The sequence below is a fragment of the Rhinatrema bivittatum genome, chromosome 1 (genome assembly GCF_901001135.1).
Source record: "Rhinatrema bivittatum chromosome 1, aRhiBiv1.1, whole genome shotgun sequence".
In the NCBI taxonomy this organism is placed as follows: domain Eukaryota; kingdom Metazoa; phylum Chordata; class Amphibia; order Gymnophiona; family Rhinatrematidae; genus Rhinatrema; species Rhinatrema bivittatum.
The window spans coordinates 309076288-309093944 of NC_042615.1; positions in this window are offsets into that span (position 1 = coordinate 309076288).

A 17657-nucleotide genomic window follows, 5' to 3' on the forward strand; every position below is an offset into this window, starting at 1 on the left:
TCTAGTTATAAGGCTTATAGAACAGGATAAGTGGTCCAACTCAACTGGGTGGCATGCAGGATGAGGAATCAGAGGGATCTGAAAGACCTTGATATTAACTGGACAAACTGGTGGACTAATTGGAAAACTGGAAATGCGCCTTGCACGAGTATGTTTTAAATTCCGTTTACATATGCGTGTAGAAGCTAACAAAGTCCTATGGAAGACATGCGCATTAGCTTTGCTCGAGTAACCTGTTAACATTAGGAATATACTTATGCATGGTTGCTGTATTTTAAAACATATGCACACAAGTGAGCACAGGATTTAAAATTCCAGCGTATCTTCACTCATGCACCAATATGCGGGTATATGGGTGCACGCACGCTCATTTTAAAATGACCATCTTAATGTTAGTGCCATGGTATTGTCAGTGGTCCACATGTGATTAGCCTTCATGGAAGAGATTTGCAAGGCTGTGATATGGAGTTTTTTCCACACATTCACATCCCTTTATTGTTTGGATAGGGTCTCCTAATGCAACAGTAGGTTTGATCAGTCTCTCCTACAAAGTCTATTTGAAATTTAGAACCTAGCTCCATCCTCCCTAGAGCTCATTATCATTGTTTTTCATGCTGCCCCTAAAAAAAAAAAAAAAAAAAAAAGAGTAGGGCTGGGTGCCACCAAAAATAGTTCTGCGTATTGGCACTATTTTCAGATGTTATTTTTCCATTTTTTGTTTGGGGCAATCTGTAGGTAGGGATTCCCCACCTATGAGGACTTCACATCCTGTTTGCCCTCAAAGAAAGCAGAAGTTGCTTACCTGTAACATGTGTTCTCAGGTCCTCACAGAACCCATCTGCCTCCCCTTTCGGGTTGGTTCTTTATATGTTTGTATATATATGTTAAGAACTGAGGGGTCCTCAATGTGACCCAGCGAAGTAAGCCATGCTTTTGTGTAACATTCCCACACCAGGCTCCTTCAGACGACATTATCCACCTGTGAGAGTTTACATCCTGCTGTGCTCAGACAACACCTGTTACAGGTAAGCAACTTTCACTTTGTTTATTTATTTGTTCACATTTGCTTACTCACCAATTATCATAAATATCAGGTGAGGCACATCATTAACCAAAAAAATACATCATAATACAAGTATGAAAACAAATTGCAGATGGCACTTTATATTAAATACATTTTATACATCACAAATTTATTTTATTTATTTATTTAAAGAATTTATATACCGGGGTTCCTGTATAGTATACATATCACCCCGGTTTACAAGGAACCAAAACTATCGCTAAGGAACCGTAACTATCGCTTCATTTAGCAGTTTACATTGAACATTTAGCGGTTTACATTGAACATAGTTAATTTGAGAAAACATAAATAAACATAAATAAACATAAAATAGTTAATTTGAGAAAAGGTATATAATATAAGCTGGGGAAGATACGGAGGATATGAAATGCCTTTTTTCTTGCTCATTAGTTCTATGGGAAAGCTTGTTCAAACAACCAAGTCTTAAGTTTCTTTTTAAATGTAGCGTGGCACGGTTCAAGGCGAAGGTCCGGAGGGAGCGAGTTCCAGAGAGAAGGGCCCGCTGTGGATAGAGCACGTTTCCTCAGGGAGGATTTCGCCTGTTGTGTGGTTAGTCTGTACTGATATGCGCTTCTAGTTGGTTTCACTGATGTGTGTAGCTGAATTTGAAATGTTAAATTGAGTGGAGCGATATTATGTAAGGCCTTATGTATCATCATTAAGGACTTGAATTGGATCCTGTATTTTATCGGGAGCCAGTGTAGATGATGCAGGATTGGGGTGATATGGTCTCTTTTTTTGGCATTTGAGAGAATTCTTGCCGAGGCATTCAGGACCATCTGAAGTGGTTTTTGTGGTGCAAGCTGGTAGGCCAAGGAGGAGAGAGTTACAGTAGTCCAGTTTTGGGAGTATGATGGCTTGTAGAACCATGCGGAAATCTCTGTACAGAAGGAGTGGTTTTAGTTTCTTTAAGGTTTGTAGTTTAAAGAAACATTCTTTTGTTGTGTTATTGATGAATTTGTTGAAGCTGAATCCACCGTCTAAGATGACTCCCAGGTCCTTTACTTGTTGAGAAAAGGTATCCGGACTTTGGTTGGCGTTCGGAGGAGTGGATGGGACATAGTTTTCCGGTGCTATAATGAGGATTTCAGTTTTGTTTGTGTTTAAGACTAGGTTGAGGCTGGTGAGAAGGTTGTTGATAGCTGCGAGACATTTACTCCAGTGTGACATGGCTTTGTGTAGTGTGTCCTCTATAGGGATGAGGATTTGTATGTCATCCGCATATAGGAAGTGTATAAGCTTGAGGTTGGTGAGTAATTGGCAGAGAGGGAGAAGATATATATTGAAGAGAGTCGGGGAGAGGGATGAACCTTGCGGAACTCCCCTTTTAGATTCGATGGCACGAGACTCTTTGTTATTTATCCTGACCTTGTATGATCTGTCCTCCAAAAAAGATTTGAACCAGTTGAACGCTGCTCCTGTAATGCCAATGTCCGTTAGGCGTTGCAGGAGGCACGGGTGGTTTACAGTATCGAACGCTGAAGAGAGATCCAGGAGAGCGAGGAGGCAAGGTTGGCCTTTTTCTAGATTAAAGATAATGGTGTCTGATAGTGAGGCTAATAGCGATTCTGTGTTCCTAGTCTTACGAAAACCAAATTGGTTTGGGGTGAGGATGTTATTTTCTTCAAGAAAGTCTGAAAGTTGTTTGTTAACCACTTTTTCCATAGTTTTGGCTAACATAGGGAGGTTTGCTATAGGTCTGAAGTTGGCTGGATCTGAGGTGGGAAGGTTGGGTTTTTTGAGGAGCGGTTTGAGCATGGCTAACTTGAGTTGGTTGGGAACTTGACCTTGAGTGAGAGAGCAGTTGATGATGTCTGCAACAGGTTTGGCTATGGTGTTGGTGATCATACTTAGGGTGTTTGAAGGGATATGGTCCGATGGGTGAGAGGAAGGTTTTATTTTTTTGAGAATGTTCTCTATTTCTAAAGTAGATGTGGGATCAAACTTGTCCAGCACTGATGGGGTTGTGTTGGGTTGTAAGGTGGTTGAGTGCAATGATTGTTGGGCGGTTGAGTGCGGAGGCTGTTGATCTGTTGTGTCCAAAGATTGTTGAGCGGTTGAGTGAGCTGATTGTTGAATGTGGTTTGGAAGTGTAGCTGCTCCTTTGAGAGGGGCTAGGAGTGATGTGATTTTGTTGTCGAAGAAGGCAGCTAGTTCATTCGCTTTGTTGAGAGCTTGGTCGTCTGGAATGGTAGGCGCAGGAGGTTTAGTAAGGGTAGAAACGTATGAGAAAAGTGCTCTTGAATCAAATATGAGGTGGTGGATCTTTTTGGAGAAGAATTCTCTCTTGGTTTTGTTGATGTCATTTCTGTATGAGTTGAGGCACTCTTTGTAGATGAGGAGGGTGGTTGAAGATGGGTTTCTTCGCCAATTTTGTTCCTTGGATCTCAATTCATGTTTGCGTTTTTTCAGCTCAGGAGTGAACCAAGGTTTCCTGTTGTCTTTGTTAGGGTTGATATATTTAGTCGTCAAGGGGCACATTTGGTCTGCAACCTTTTTAGTGATGTTGGTCCATGAAGAAGTCGCTGAGTTGGCGTTGGAGAGGTCCAGATGCACTAGTTCCTTGGCCAGTTGTTCACTGAGTTGGTCTCCAGAGCATTGTTTCCTGATGGAGATGGCTATTGATTGTGTGGATTGCGGGGAGATCTCCTTTATTTCTAACACCGATGTTATGATTCTGTGGTCTGTCCATGGTACTGGAAGGCAAGTGGGGATGTTGTGTGTTGTGATTCCCTCGTTTATGAAGATAAGGTCCAACGTATGACCTGCTTTGTGGGTTGGTTCTGTCACAATCTGTCTAAAACCCATATTGCTGAGCGAGGCGAGAAGAGTTTTACAGTTGGTGGATTGAGGTTGGACATCTACGTGGAGGTTAAAATCTCCCATGAGTATGGTAGGATTACTGGAGTTTAGGTGTTTTGCTGTGAGTTCTATGATTGATGATGGGTCTGATTCCAGTATTCCAGGAGGGGCATAAATTAAACCAATCGTCAGGTGTTTCGATTTGAAGAGCGCAAATTCGATGTTTGATAGGTTATTTGAGGTCTGCAAAGCCAGACCTAGTGATTTTTTGGCTGCAAGGAGAAGTCCACCTCCTCTTTTTTTGTGTCTGGGTATGGAGAGAAGATCGTATGCCTGGATGGGTAGCTGATTTATTAGAGCGGTGTCGGTGGGTTTTAACCAGGTTTCTGTGATGGCACATATGTCTGGTTTTGCGTCGGATAGTAAGTCATTGAGTATATGAGTTTTCTTAGAGATGGATTGTGCGTTAACAAGCGTGAGAGAGAAGAGCGTCAGCCCTAGAAATTGGGTGACCGGTGTCAGCAGGATAGGCCTTAGCCTCTGTTGACGGTTGTGATGGGGGGGAGTGGGGGGCTTAGGTGCTCTCCACTTGTGGCTGTGGATGATGGGAATTGTGAGGATTCCCATGATTAGATGTATCAGCAGTCTTATCAGTCAGAAGAAATACTGGGCGAATGCAGTCAGGAGAATGCTGGGCGAATGCAGTCGGATGAATGTTGGGCGAATGCAGTCGGTTGAATGCTAGGCGAATGCAGTCAGATGAATGCTGGGCGAATGCAGTCAGATGCAGTCAGATGAATGCTGGGCGAATGCAGTCGGTTGAATGCTAGGCGAATGCAGTCAGATGAATGCTGGGCGAATGCAGTCAGATGCAGTCAGATGAATGCTGGGCGAATGCAGTCGGATGCAGTCAGATGAATGCTGGGCGAATGCAGTCAGATGAATGCTGGGCGAATGCAGTCAGATGCAGTCAGATGAATGCTGGGCGAATGCAGTCGGATGCAGTCAGATGAATGCTGGGCGAATGCAGTCAGATGAATGCTGGGCGAATGCAGTCGGATGAATGCTGGGCGAATGCAGTCGGATGAAGCTGGATGATTGCTGGAGTGGAAGGATGTGCTAAGGGTTGTTGTCTGTCTAGTTCAGGTGTGCTAGGATTTGGAAGGAGTGGCGAGACTGAGTATTGATGGTATGGGTTACTATTGTAGTCTCACCATGACCTCACCTCACCAGAGTCTCACAAAGGGGCTCGCTAAGGGGCAGGCCCCTTAGGTCGCGCCCCTTCGGACGCGCGACGCCGTCTGTGAGCGTTTAAATTTAAAGGGCTTCACGCAGCCTTTTCAAGGGCCGGGTGCCTTTCAGTGTGCCTTTCAGGGGGAGTGGTTTGCACTCACCGCGATGTCTTCTTCGTGCGCCTACCGCGCGGCTCCCTTCTCCCAGCACCTGAATGAGGCGTCCTCCACCAGTCTTGCAGGGACCCTGGGTCGCGGCAGAAAGGGCGTCCGGGAGAGGTTCCTCAGTTTAAATCCCCCTCTAGTCACGCGGGTATGATGTCATCGATCGGCGCGCCCTGAGAGGGGGGAGGATGATTCCGCTCGTCTATGTGTGTAGATCTCGGCGGAGCAGACGGCTGCGGCTAGACACGTGGTCGATCGGTGTGTGAGGCCCTCGGAGGTAAGTGCGAGAAATAATGGGCCTTACCCCGACGGGCTCGTGCGCCGACCGCGCGGCTCCCTTCTCCCAGCACCTGAATGAGGCGTCCTCCACCAGTCTTGCAGGGACCCTGGGTCGCGGCAGAAAGGGTTACATTAGTCCAGTAAAGACCTGCAAACCATTCAATGACTTAGTCCAGTAAAGACCTGCAAACTATTCAATGACTTTCACATATTTAAGTGGACAAATATTGCTACACTAGAAACTTGATTCAATAAATGAATCTTTCAAAGCAGGTCGCTGTCTAGAGATCCCGACACTGACTTGGAAAGTTTATTATGGTCCCTTTCAATGTAGTGCTTTTTACATATGCCACTGGCATTCACACACTGTTTGCTCTACTGTGCCAAACCTGAGGATGCCGGGATGGGTGGGGACAGAATCTGTATCCAACACATACAGTTAAACATTCTCTAGGGAGAACTTGACCTTCACTTCAGATAATCAAACCCTTTTTTTTTTTTTATCAGCGATGCCAAAAAAACAAAATATGACTTCCTTCAAAAACAAATTAAACAACAAGCCCTTCTCAGGGAAGCGGCACACGTGTTTGTTTGTGAAGTTTACCATGATGTTCTCACATCTGAAATATTCCTGGTTGTTGCAGTTAGGGTATCATGGGGCACTGAGGAAGCATTCACTCTTCGGGCCATTGTTGCAGTGACACCTCCAGTTGCTGTAGTGTTTTCCGTGGGATTATTTTTACATTGCTTGGCAAATAATCCACTGCATTAGCTGAACTTGAATTCCAGGTATTTTTGTAGATAAGCACATTATGCAGAATATAACTCCCTTGTCCTTCTCTTCAACACTGTAGGATCCACTTTTGGGTGCTGCATGGTATTGGCTAGCTTGCTGCAGGTCTTCTTTGCTGGAGAGAAGCAATGGCTTCAGGGCCCACAGGGTTAGAACACAGACACCACACAAGAAAAAAATCCACTATCCACACCAAGATATTTTGTCCCATAAGTAAAAATTTACTGAGGTGCTTGTGAAATGCCAAAGACCTCACAAAAGGTACACCTTCCTCTGGTAATATTCATAAACAGAAACAAAAATCCAAACAAGTCATAAAAAAATCACAGTTCATCAATCAGCAAATCACCAACACAGCAGCAGGAGCATTCTTTTACTCCTAACCTCTCTGAGGTTACTCTTTAGAGACATTCCCAGGCTATGGAATCCCTTTATTGGTATCCGATTATAACTGGAGATTTCTACTTTTCTGAAGCAATGTAGGGTCAGTTTCCCTGCACAAGAATAAGATCCTTCTCACTCTCTGAGAATTCTCTTTAACCAGACTTTAGAAGATATTTCTGCTATCTATCTCTTTCCTGAGTGCAGAACACTTCACACCATACTCACCATCACTTTCACAATTGAATCAATCCTAAACCAACCTATAATTCCACCAAGTTCCATATTAATGCCCCTGTTCTTCCAGACATTTGTATGGACTTTTCCACTACTACTCAATAATATCAAAATAAAATAACACATAATAAAACTAAAAACACATATATAAAGCCCAGCAAACAGGCAGGGCACATAAAACTTACGGACGAGCCAGACAGCAGCTTTGGCACAAGGCACATTGTTTATTTATTTATTTGTGCGTTTTATATACCATCGTTCCAAAATGAGATCTCAACATTATTTTCCCTTTGGCCATAGCAGCTCTATCACAACCTCCCCTCTCATTTATCTCCTTTCTGCCCAGTATCCTCCTCTTCTTGCCCCCTCCCACTACAGTAACAGCTTTCTTTCTATCCTTCCCTCCCCAGCATCCAGACCTTCCATCTCTCTCCTCAACCCTCTTTCCCCAACCCTGAGGCCCAGCTGTCTTCCTTTTACTCTACAAACCTAAGCCCAAGCAGCTCCCCCTCTAGTCTTCTTCCCACCCCCTAGCCCCAGTAACCCCTCTCATGTTTCCACTCCCCCACCCCCAGCCTCAGCAGCCCCCTCTCTATTCCCCACAGCCCCCAACAGAACCCTCCCCTCTCCTTTCCATCCCCAGCCTCAGCAGCCCCTCTCTCTCTTTTCCTCTCCCTAGCCTCCATAGTTCACAGACTATTTTCCTTCCCCATCAGCCCCAGCAAACCCCACTCTCTCTTCCCACCCCTGTTGATTGTGAACAGGAGCAGTCTAACTAAAAGGCAGTGAGAGGAGCAGGAACGCAAGTGACATAAAGCACTTCTACCTGGCCTGCTGCTGCTGCTGCTGAACTGCTACTGAGGTGCAGCAGTGCCAAAGAGAAAGAGAGACAAGGAGGCAGGATAAAGCAAAGGGAAGGAGTGGGAGAGAACAAAAGGGGGAAAGGAGAGGAGGGAGAAAGTGGGGAAGGGGAGAGAGACAAAAAACCCCCCAAAAGGTCAGGAGACAAGAAGAACAGAGAAAAGGAGGCGAAAAAAGGAGGTAGAACATCATGCATCACTAATGAGCAGAGGACCTGTGCTCTGGCACCAATGCTGGGAGGAGGGAAAGAAATGTAGGATGTAGGGGCTTTGTACAGAGGAGGGAGGAGGAGGAGGAGGAGCACAAAGAGATCTGAGGGAGGTATGAGAAATTGTAAAGGAAGAGAAGGAGTGGAGAAGTTAAAGGGATATGGGTTGGAAATTTCTAGGAGACAGAGTAAGCGGAACTTTGCTCAGTGTTTTCTGGTACATGATAGCACTAGATAGCACTAGAAATCATATTGTAGGTACTGGTGCAGCTTTCCATTAAGAAGAGAAGTCTCTTTTCGTTGTCTTCCGCTTTTCTTCTTGGTGGCAACAATCTGCAGGAAAAGTACCAGCACCTACACTTATTGTGATTTCTGGCATTACCATATGCACCAGGGAAAGACGGCTATATCTCCTTCTTCTCCACCCTCCCTGGTAAGCAAAACTCAAAGGTTCCTCCTAAGTATGTAAATTCATAAACACATATCTGGGCTTATTTATAGATATTTCATGTCTCAGAATAAGTCCATCTGTTAAATGATCCCCCCCCCCCCCCAACTGTATGTAGTTTGCCGGCTATAACATAATCATTGGTCTCAAAAGATCAATGATTATACCACAATTTTTATAATTTTTCAAAATACTGCAATAAAACATCAATCGACACAAGAGAACTTATCTTAAAGCAAACTGAAAATTGGTTACTACCAAGGGATCTTTGCACAGGTCAAAGTGAAATAATTTTCAAAAAATGGTCTTATTGCATTTCCCAATATGGTCTCTTCAGACCACACAAAACTTTACATTTCACACATATTCCGACACCACCATAGTGTTTCAAAACATTCTTCATCAGGGATATTAACTTCAGTTGTTGACATCATTCAACATTACCTGCATAAAAGATGCAATACATGGAAAAGTCAATGACATCATTTCTAGTATTGAATCTCAAACTTTATTGATGGAAGAAAACGTCAAACCCATCAGAAAGAGTAATGATGAAGTATCATGACTGTGTGCTGCTCAACTCATTCATTTAGCTCAATAGGCAGCATGTTAACAATAAAGATATAAAACCAAAAACTGTTCTCATCTGTTAAATAAATCTTCTTAAGAGATTATAGTAAAATTTAAACATACAAAAAAGCAAAATTATGTGACTTCCAGTTTCTGAATGTCTAGATGTGTCAATTAATGAAAACATCAATCACTTCATATTGATTATTAATAAAATCTCCATGAATGTATGAAGATGATTATATGTCATTTAACTTGTTCATTTTGTTATGCTCAGGCTTGTGGACCCTTGGCCGACGAGAGGATGGAATACCTTTCCGAGGGTCCGTAGGCTCTCTCGTCGGGTGACGAGGCAGGATAGGAGGCAGGACCAGTTGACCCTTGGCACTGGAGGCTGAGGCGAACACGGAGATGATGAAGAGCCGAGATGAGGTGCTGTGTCTTCACCACTGGTGGTCTGCGGTCCCCCCGGGAGGAGCCCGTAGGGACCCGACCGCTGGGACTTAGGTGGACCTAGGGAGGTCAGGCAATGGTGCAAAGGCCAACTGGAACTTCGCCCTGGAAGCCCGCGGTCCCCCCAGGAGGAGCCCGTAGGGACCCGGACCGCTGGGACTTAGGTGGGCCCTTAGAGACGGAGTCTTGAAGAAGTCCTAGGTCGAGTACCAGAGGGTCAACGCTCACCAGTTCGAAGTCGTGTACCAGAGAATCGCCGCTTGCCAAGCCAAGGTCAGGAACCAGAGAATCACCGTAAGCCAATCCGAAGTCAGGAACCAGAGAACCACCGTAAGCCAATCCGAAGTCAGGAACCAGGAACACCAAGACGAAACAGGAACCAGCGTCCAAGCACAAGGAACTCACCGAAGCAAGCAGACTAGACAGCGTTGGGACGTTGCCAAGTCACTGGATGAGCAGAGGAAGCTGCCTTTTATACTTCCTCTGCCCTGGCTGATAGAGAACAGGTGAGGCCATTTAAAGGGATGGCTCCCTTTAATTCTGTAGAGGGGGTGTGGCCTAGTGCTTAAGCATGGCGGCGGCCATTTTGGATTTCTCCTGTGGAGGGGAGACACTGCTGGGGGGAAGCAGGATGGCTTCCTCTGCAACGGGCACGGAGGCCGCGCGGGCGCGATGGCCCGAGTCAGAGCCCTCCCCCGGGGCTCCCGCGGCGCCGCAATCAGGTAGGGAGCTGTGGTCGTGGGGCGCCATGGCCGCGGAGCACAACAGTACCCCCCTCTTTAGGGCGTCTCCCTGGAGGCCTGGTTTTAGCTGGATGGTCCTTGTGGAACTGCTCCAGCAAATTCCGGTCCAGAATGTTAGCCAGTGGTTCCCAGGAATTCTCCTCGGGGCCGAAGCCTTCCCACGCTATCAGGTATTCCCATTTCTTCCTGTGTTTCCTCACATCTAGGACCTCTCGGACTTGATAAGTGAGGTCATCTTCAGAGGCAACAGGTTGCGGAGTCGGAGGTGTGCTGGAAGGCCATGATAATACCAGAGGCTTCAGTAGGGAGACGTGGAACGTGTTGTGAATCTTGAGAGACAGGGGGGAAACGAAGTTGATACGAGGCTGCTCCCGCCTGCCTGATGATGGGAAACGGTCCAATGAATCGCGGGGCCAGTTGCGATGATGGCGCAGTTAATTGAGGTACGCGCACAACTCATCCTCCATATATGTGCTTATTTTGCGTAGCGTGCGCAGATGTGCGCACGCTACGCAAAATTACTAACATCCGCTGTGTGCGCAGGAAGGCGCATAGTTCTACCGCCGCGGGCGCTCCTTTTAAAATCTACCCCTTTAGATTTTAGAAAGTATGCACAGTACTTTACAGGCACAAACTTACATCTGCTCAAGAGCAGGGGTAACTTTATGCACGTATGTCAGTGTGCATACTGGGGACACCTTTGATTACATCTGCTTTGAATATTTGGGGTGTTTAAAAATTACCCTCTTAAGGGTAATAGAAAAGGAGTTTTTCTCCAGCCTGATTCTGGCTTTTATTTAGTTCTGGCTGGATGGAAAATAACTCAAGTTGCTTAGGATACAGTATTTTAGTAGGCTGCATGGCTGCATATCTGCGGCTTGATTAGCAGGTAAAATGTATTGCAGTTTATTTCCTTTCAGTGAACTTTGTTATTTTATATGTTAAAAAATCCACTATGTGATCAGCTGCTTGTTTTCCTGTGTAATTTAATGTCACTTAAGAAGTTTTCTCTGACTTCTGACCAGATGATCAATTAAAATCTTGCTGACTGTTAGCAACTGGCTTGTGAAAAGTGCTACTGGGAGTGAGAGTTGTGTCAGCTGCCAACGGCAGGGCTGAACAGACAAAGTCACACCAGCTTCCATTGAAATTGTGGCAGCTGCCATTGGTGAGGCCAGGAAGCAGGAGCTGCAGTGGCTTCTACAGCACAGGCAGAGACAGGAAGCCAATGGTGACTTTAGGGCCAGGAAAATGAAGCTGCATCAGTTGTTGCTTGGTGGGGCCGGGGAGCAACAGTTGTGGTGTCTGCCACTGAGACCTGGAGAGAGGAAGCTGTGACAACTGCTGCTGCTGTTGGAAGTGCTGGAGAGAGGAATTCATGGCAGCTGCTGCTGCTGGTGGAGCTGGGTAGCAGAGAGTTTTAGTGGCTACCACAAGCAGGCCTGAGGAGAGGAAGCTGCAGCAGCTGCTGCTAGTCCTGGAGAGAGGTAGTCGCCACGGCTACCTCTCGTAGGGCCAAAGTGGAACATAGGCCCAGACGTCTCGGGGTGCTGCTGCCAGTAGAGTCTTATTGCTGGGCTTTGAAAAAGTACTGTTTCTTGAGGGAAGATGGAGGGAAGAATCTGGGAAGGAAGAAGAACATCTGGAGGGAGGAGAGAAAAGGGGAGGAAAGTGGGGATGGGTGAGGATGCCTGGAAAGAAGGAGGAAGCATTCCAGGCAAACGGAGAAGGAAGAGGGGAGGACTTGGAGCAGAGGGAAAGGGATAGCAATGAAAAATATGTAGCCGGTCCCACATTTGGGTGGTTTAGCCATATCCAGGGGTGCTACGGCTCCTGGACAGGGAGAAGGAAAATCTTTCAGGGCCCCTGGCAATGTCAATCACAGTCTCCATTACAACTCACATTCTAGATGTAGAACTTCCAATAGGTGCCAAATTATTCAAAATAGGAGCAAGGAAGTCAAAACCAATAAAATGGGTAAATACCAAGACTCACAACATTGACCATCCGTTCAGTTCTTACACTGGAAGTTGTCAGGAAAAATCAACAGGAGTCCAGAAATGGTGTTCAAATTAAAGTTTTTAATGCATCGAAGAAAAGGATCCTAGCTGACATCACAAAAATCAAATCCTGCATACAACAGATCACCAAAATAAAGCAGATGGTTTCCTTGTCCATTATAGATGTTCTCTCAGCTCTCCTACCTCTTGCACCTTCATCCACAGAAAATATAACCTCACCAGTGAGGGTGGGATAACTAAAGTGTAACTGCAGTTCTGACATAAACTGGTCAGATGGAAAAAATATGCCCAAGAAAAATGATCAAACTGGATTCCAAAAAGTCAAAACGCATCACAAAACTTCAAATGTATTCCAAACTCTCAAAAAATAATCCAAACTCTTGAGTTCATTGCTCAAACGTCATAATCCTTCTCTTCATTGGTGCTGTTACCTGGCTGCCTGAGCAAAAAGATCTTTGAAGCATTCCTTTGGGATACCAGGGATGTGCCCTTCCCTCCGGGACAGGTCAATCAATTCTAATGTCCCTTCAAACAGATCTTCCTCAAAACGTCTTGCTTGAATGCTTGAGTTGCTTCTATGAGACCTTGGGAAAATCTCTAGCTCTCCAATCCGCTTGACTGAGATCCTGGAGGAATCTCTAGCTCTTAACTCTACTCTCTGGTCACCTTCCCACTCCTCACCCACTAAAGCATTGAGCATGCTCCCGGGGACTTTATACTCCTCTGAATCCTTTCCCCCATATAGGTGGAGTTATAGCAATGGGAGGAATCCCAAAGACCCAAACTCCTCTTACTGCCCCTAACTAGAAAAATCAATGGGCATAATATTAGCGACTGGCAAAGCCCCGTCACACATATATATACATAGTATATAAAGAAAAAGAAGCAAAAAGGAAAAAAATAGATAAAACTAAAGAGAAAAATATTCCCAACCCTCTGATCCCTTCCTCTATAAAAAAAAAAAAAAAAAAAGAAAAACTTGACAAAGCAAAATAAAAATTTACCAAGCTATTAAAAGCTTTTGGTTGCACCTATGTTTTCCAATATCTTTCCATCCTTACTTATTGGTATCACTATTATTGCAATAACAGGCATCTCATTATCTCAGCCAAAATGCATACCTTTGCTAGATAGATTATTTATGCACATTCCCAATAGCCATATCAATCTACCATATCTGTGACAGTCCAAACGTTGCATGAAACAAGGTGACATACCAGTGAAAAGTATTGGCAGATCCTATATTGGAAAAACATAATTTTCATGTTCTGACAGCATCTCTAAATCTGTAATGAAAAATAAATAATATGTTTTTTGCAAGGCTAGTGCCCTAAAAATGCAGACTGAATAGAGAGTTTCCAGTACAATAATACAAGTGTTACGATATCTGAGCAGTCATAAAATAATAAAACCTGTTGGTTTCGGCCAGATCTGAGCTGAACTGGCCAAGAACTTTCTTGTGTGTTCTAGGAGCTTCATTATTTCTGACAGAGTATGGTTGGGTAAATCAAAAATATCCTAGATTCAACACACACATCACGTTAAGGAGATTACCACATCTGGCTTCTGCTCCCCAGATTGGCTGGGGATGGGAATGCTGCCAAGACAGTGCTAACAGCCCCAGGTAAAGAAGGGAATCTCAGCCACTGTACAATTGTGATACCCTCATGGCTGGACTCAGGGTACATACCTATCATAAGAACATGAGAACATGCCATACTGGATCAGACCAAGGGTCCATCAAGCCCAGCATCCTGTTTCCAACAGTGGCCAATCCAGGCCATAAAAACCTGGCAAGTACCCAAAAACTAAAAAAAAGTATATTCCATGTTACCGTTGCTAGTAATAGCAGTGGCTAATTTCTAAGTCAACTTAATTAACAGCAGGTAATGGACTTCACCTCCAAGAACTTATCCAATCCTTTTTTAAACATAGCTATACTAACTGCACTAACCACATCCTCTGGCAACAAATTCCAGAGTTTAATTGTGCGTTGAGTGAAAAAGAACTTTCTCCAATTAGTTTTAAATGTGGCACTTGCTAACTTCATGGAGTGTTCCCTAGTCTTTCTATTATCCGAAAGCGTAAATAACCGATTCACATCTACCCGTTCTAGACCTCTCATGATTTTAAACACCTCTATCATATCCCCCCTCAGCTGTCTCTTCTCCAAGCTGAAAAGTCCTAACCTCTTTAGTCTTTCCTCATAGGGTAGCTGTTCCATTCCCCTTATCATTTTGGTAGCCCTTCTCTGTACCTTCTCCATCGCAATTATATCTTTTTTGAGATGCGGTGACCAGAATTGTACACAGTATTCAAGGTGCGGTCTCACCATGGAGCGATACAGAGGCATTATGACATTTTCCGTTTTATTCACCATTCCCTTTCTAATAATTCCCAACATTCTGTTTGCTTTTTTGACTGCCGCAGCACACTGAACTGATGATTTCAATGTGCTATCCATTATGATGCCTAGATCTCTTTCTTGGTTAGTAGCACCTAATATGGAACCTAACATTGTGTAACTATGGCATGGGTTATTTTTTCCTATATGCATCACCTTGCACTTATCCACATTAAATTTCATCTGCCATTTCGATGCCCAATTTTCCAGTCTCACAAGTTCTTCCTGCAATTTATCAGAATCTACTTGTGATTTAACTGAACAATTTTGTATCATCTACAAATTTGATTACCTCACTCATCGTATTTCTTTCCAGATCATTTATAAATATATTGAAAAGTAAGGGTCCCAATACAGATCCCTGAGGCACTCCACTGCCCACTCCCTTCCACTGAGAAAACTGTCCATTTAATCCTACTCTCTGTTTCCTGTCTTTTAGCCAGTTTGTAATCCACGAAAGGACATCGCCACCTATCCCATGACTTTTTACTTTTCCTAGAAGCCACTCATGAGGAACTTTTTCAAACACCTTCTGAAAATCCAAGTACACTACATCTACCGGTTCACCTTTATCCACATGTTTATTAACTTCTTCAAAAAAGTGAAGCAGATTTGTGAGGCAAGACTTGCCTTGGGTAAAGCCATGCTGACTTTGTTCCATTAAACCATGTCTTTCTATATGTTCTGTGATTTGATGTTTAGAACACTTTCCACTATTTTTCCTGGCACTGAAGTCAGGCTAACTGGTCTGTAGTTTCCAGGATCGCCCCTGGAGCCCTTTTTAAATATTGGGGTTACATTAGCTATCCTCCCGTCTTTAGGTACAATGGATGATTTTAATGATAGGTTACAAATTTTTGCTAATAGGTCTGAAATTTCGTTTTTTAGTTCCTTCAGAACTCTGGGATGTATACCATCTGGTCCAGGTGATTTACTACTCTTCAGTTTGTCAGTCAGGTCTATCACATCTTCTAGGTTCACAGTGATTTGGTTTAGTCCATCTGAATCATTATCCATGAAAACCTTCTCCAGTACGGGTACCTCTCCAACATCCTCTTCAGTAAACACCGAAGCAAAGAAATCATTTAATCTTTCCGAGATGGCCTTATCTTCTCTAAGTGCCCCTTTAACCCCTCGATCATCTAACGGTCCAACTGACTCCCTCACAGGCTTTCTGCTTTGGATATATTTTAAAATGTTTTTACTGTGAGGTTTTGCCTCTTCTTTTCAAATTCTCTCTTAGTTTGTCTTATCAATGTCAAATTCTCTCTTAGCCTGTCTTATTAATGTCTTACATTTAACTTGCCAACGTTTATGCATTATCCAATTTTCATCTGTTGGATCCTTCTTCCAATTTTTGAATGAAGATCTTTTGGCTAAAATAGCTTCTTTCACCTCCCCTTTTAACCATGCTGGTAATCGTTTTGCCTTCTTTCTATCTTTCTTAATGTGTGGAATACATCTGGACTGTGCTTCTAGGATGGTATTTTTTTAACAATGACCATGCCTCTTGCACACTTTTTTCTTTTGTAGCTGCTCCTTTCAGATTTTTTCTATTTTTCTCATTTTATCAAAGTTTCCCTTTTGAAAGTTTAGCATGAGAGCCGTGGATTTGCTTACTGTCCCACTTCCAGTCATTAATTCAAATTTGATCATATTATGATCACTATTGCCAAGTGGTCCCACCACTGTTACCTCTCTCACCAAATCCTGTGCTCCACTGACAATTAGATCTAAAATTGCTCCCTCTCTCATCGGTTCCTGAACCAATTGCTCCATAAAGCTATCATTTATTCCATCCAGGAACTGTATCTCTCTAGCGTGTCCCGATGATACATTTACCCAGTCAATATTGGGGTAATTGAAGTCTACAAAGTCAATAGTGCAAGTAAGAGAGTGAAGTCCCATTCACTAATATACGAATTTTATTAGACAGAAGTTCATGCTTTATAAATCATTCATGCAATACGGCAACTCCATACGGATAACAGCAGAAAATTTAAAGTCCCCCGACACGGTCCTGTGTTTCGCGGAGGCTGCATCGGGAGGGACCAGAGAACCGTGTTATTCACATCTGCAATACAATATACAGTAGTAAGGAATGGAACAAGCACTGCCGTAAGATTTATACAAATTCAGTACACATACCTTTTGGAGTTTTCCTCAGGAGCGCAATCGCCCTCTGAATTTCCCAAACTTTTAAGGAGCAAAAAGGCGCGAAGGGCAACTCTCGCGAGATGCTGTAATCAGCAGATATACACCTGTGATAACTAATCTCTACTAGTAAAACTGGTACCATTCGATGTCCTTGTTCAAACCGGAGGGGGCAACTGTGTTCAGGGTATAAATCCATCGTTGCTCCCTTCGACTCAGCATGCCGGCGAAATCTCCTCCCCGCAAGGGGGGCGAGACCACCTCCAATACTGAGAAGGAGAGAGCATCGATAGGGTGTTCAGCCTGAAGCCAATGAGACACCAGAGGCTCATCAGTTCTGGAGGACCTAATATTGGAGCAATGTTCTATGATGCGAGTCTTGATCATCCGGGAGGTCTTACCCACATACAATAGTGGGCAGGGGCATTTAATGACATAGATGACCCCCTTTGTGCAACAATTAGATTGAAAATTAAATTCAAACACTCGTCCAGTCAAGGGATGTGTGAATGCGGTCAGTGATTCCGTGTGGCTGCACATCGTGCAGTGACCACAGGGATTATGTTGACCACTCAGTCGTAATGCCATTTGTGCAGGTGAGGCTGCATGCACAAGACGGTCTCATAAGTTTGTAGCCCGTTTGAAAGTAAACCGTGGGGGACCATGCATTAAATTATTTAAAGACAAAGCTGACCAGTGGCGTTTAATCATATTCGCTATAGCTCTTCCAACAATGGAGAAAGGAAGAATACAGTTGTGCGTGACGTCATCAGACTGTGTGGGAGGTGCAAAGAGCCACTCGCGGTGTGTATACAGTGCTCG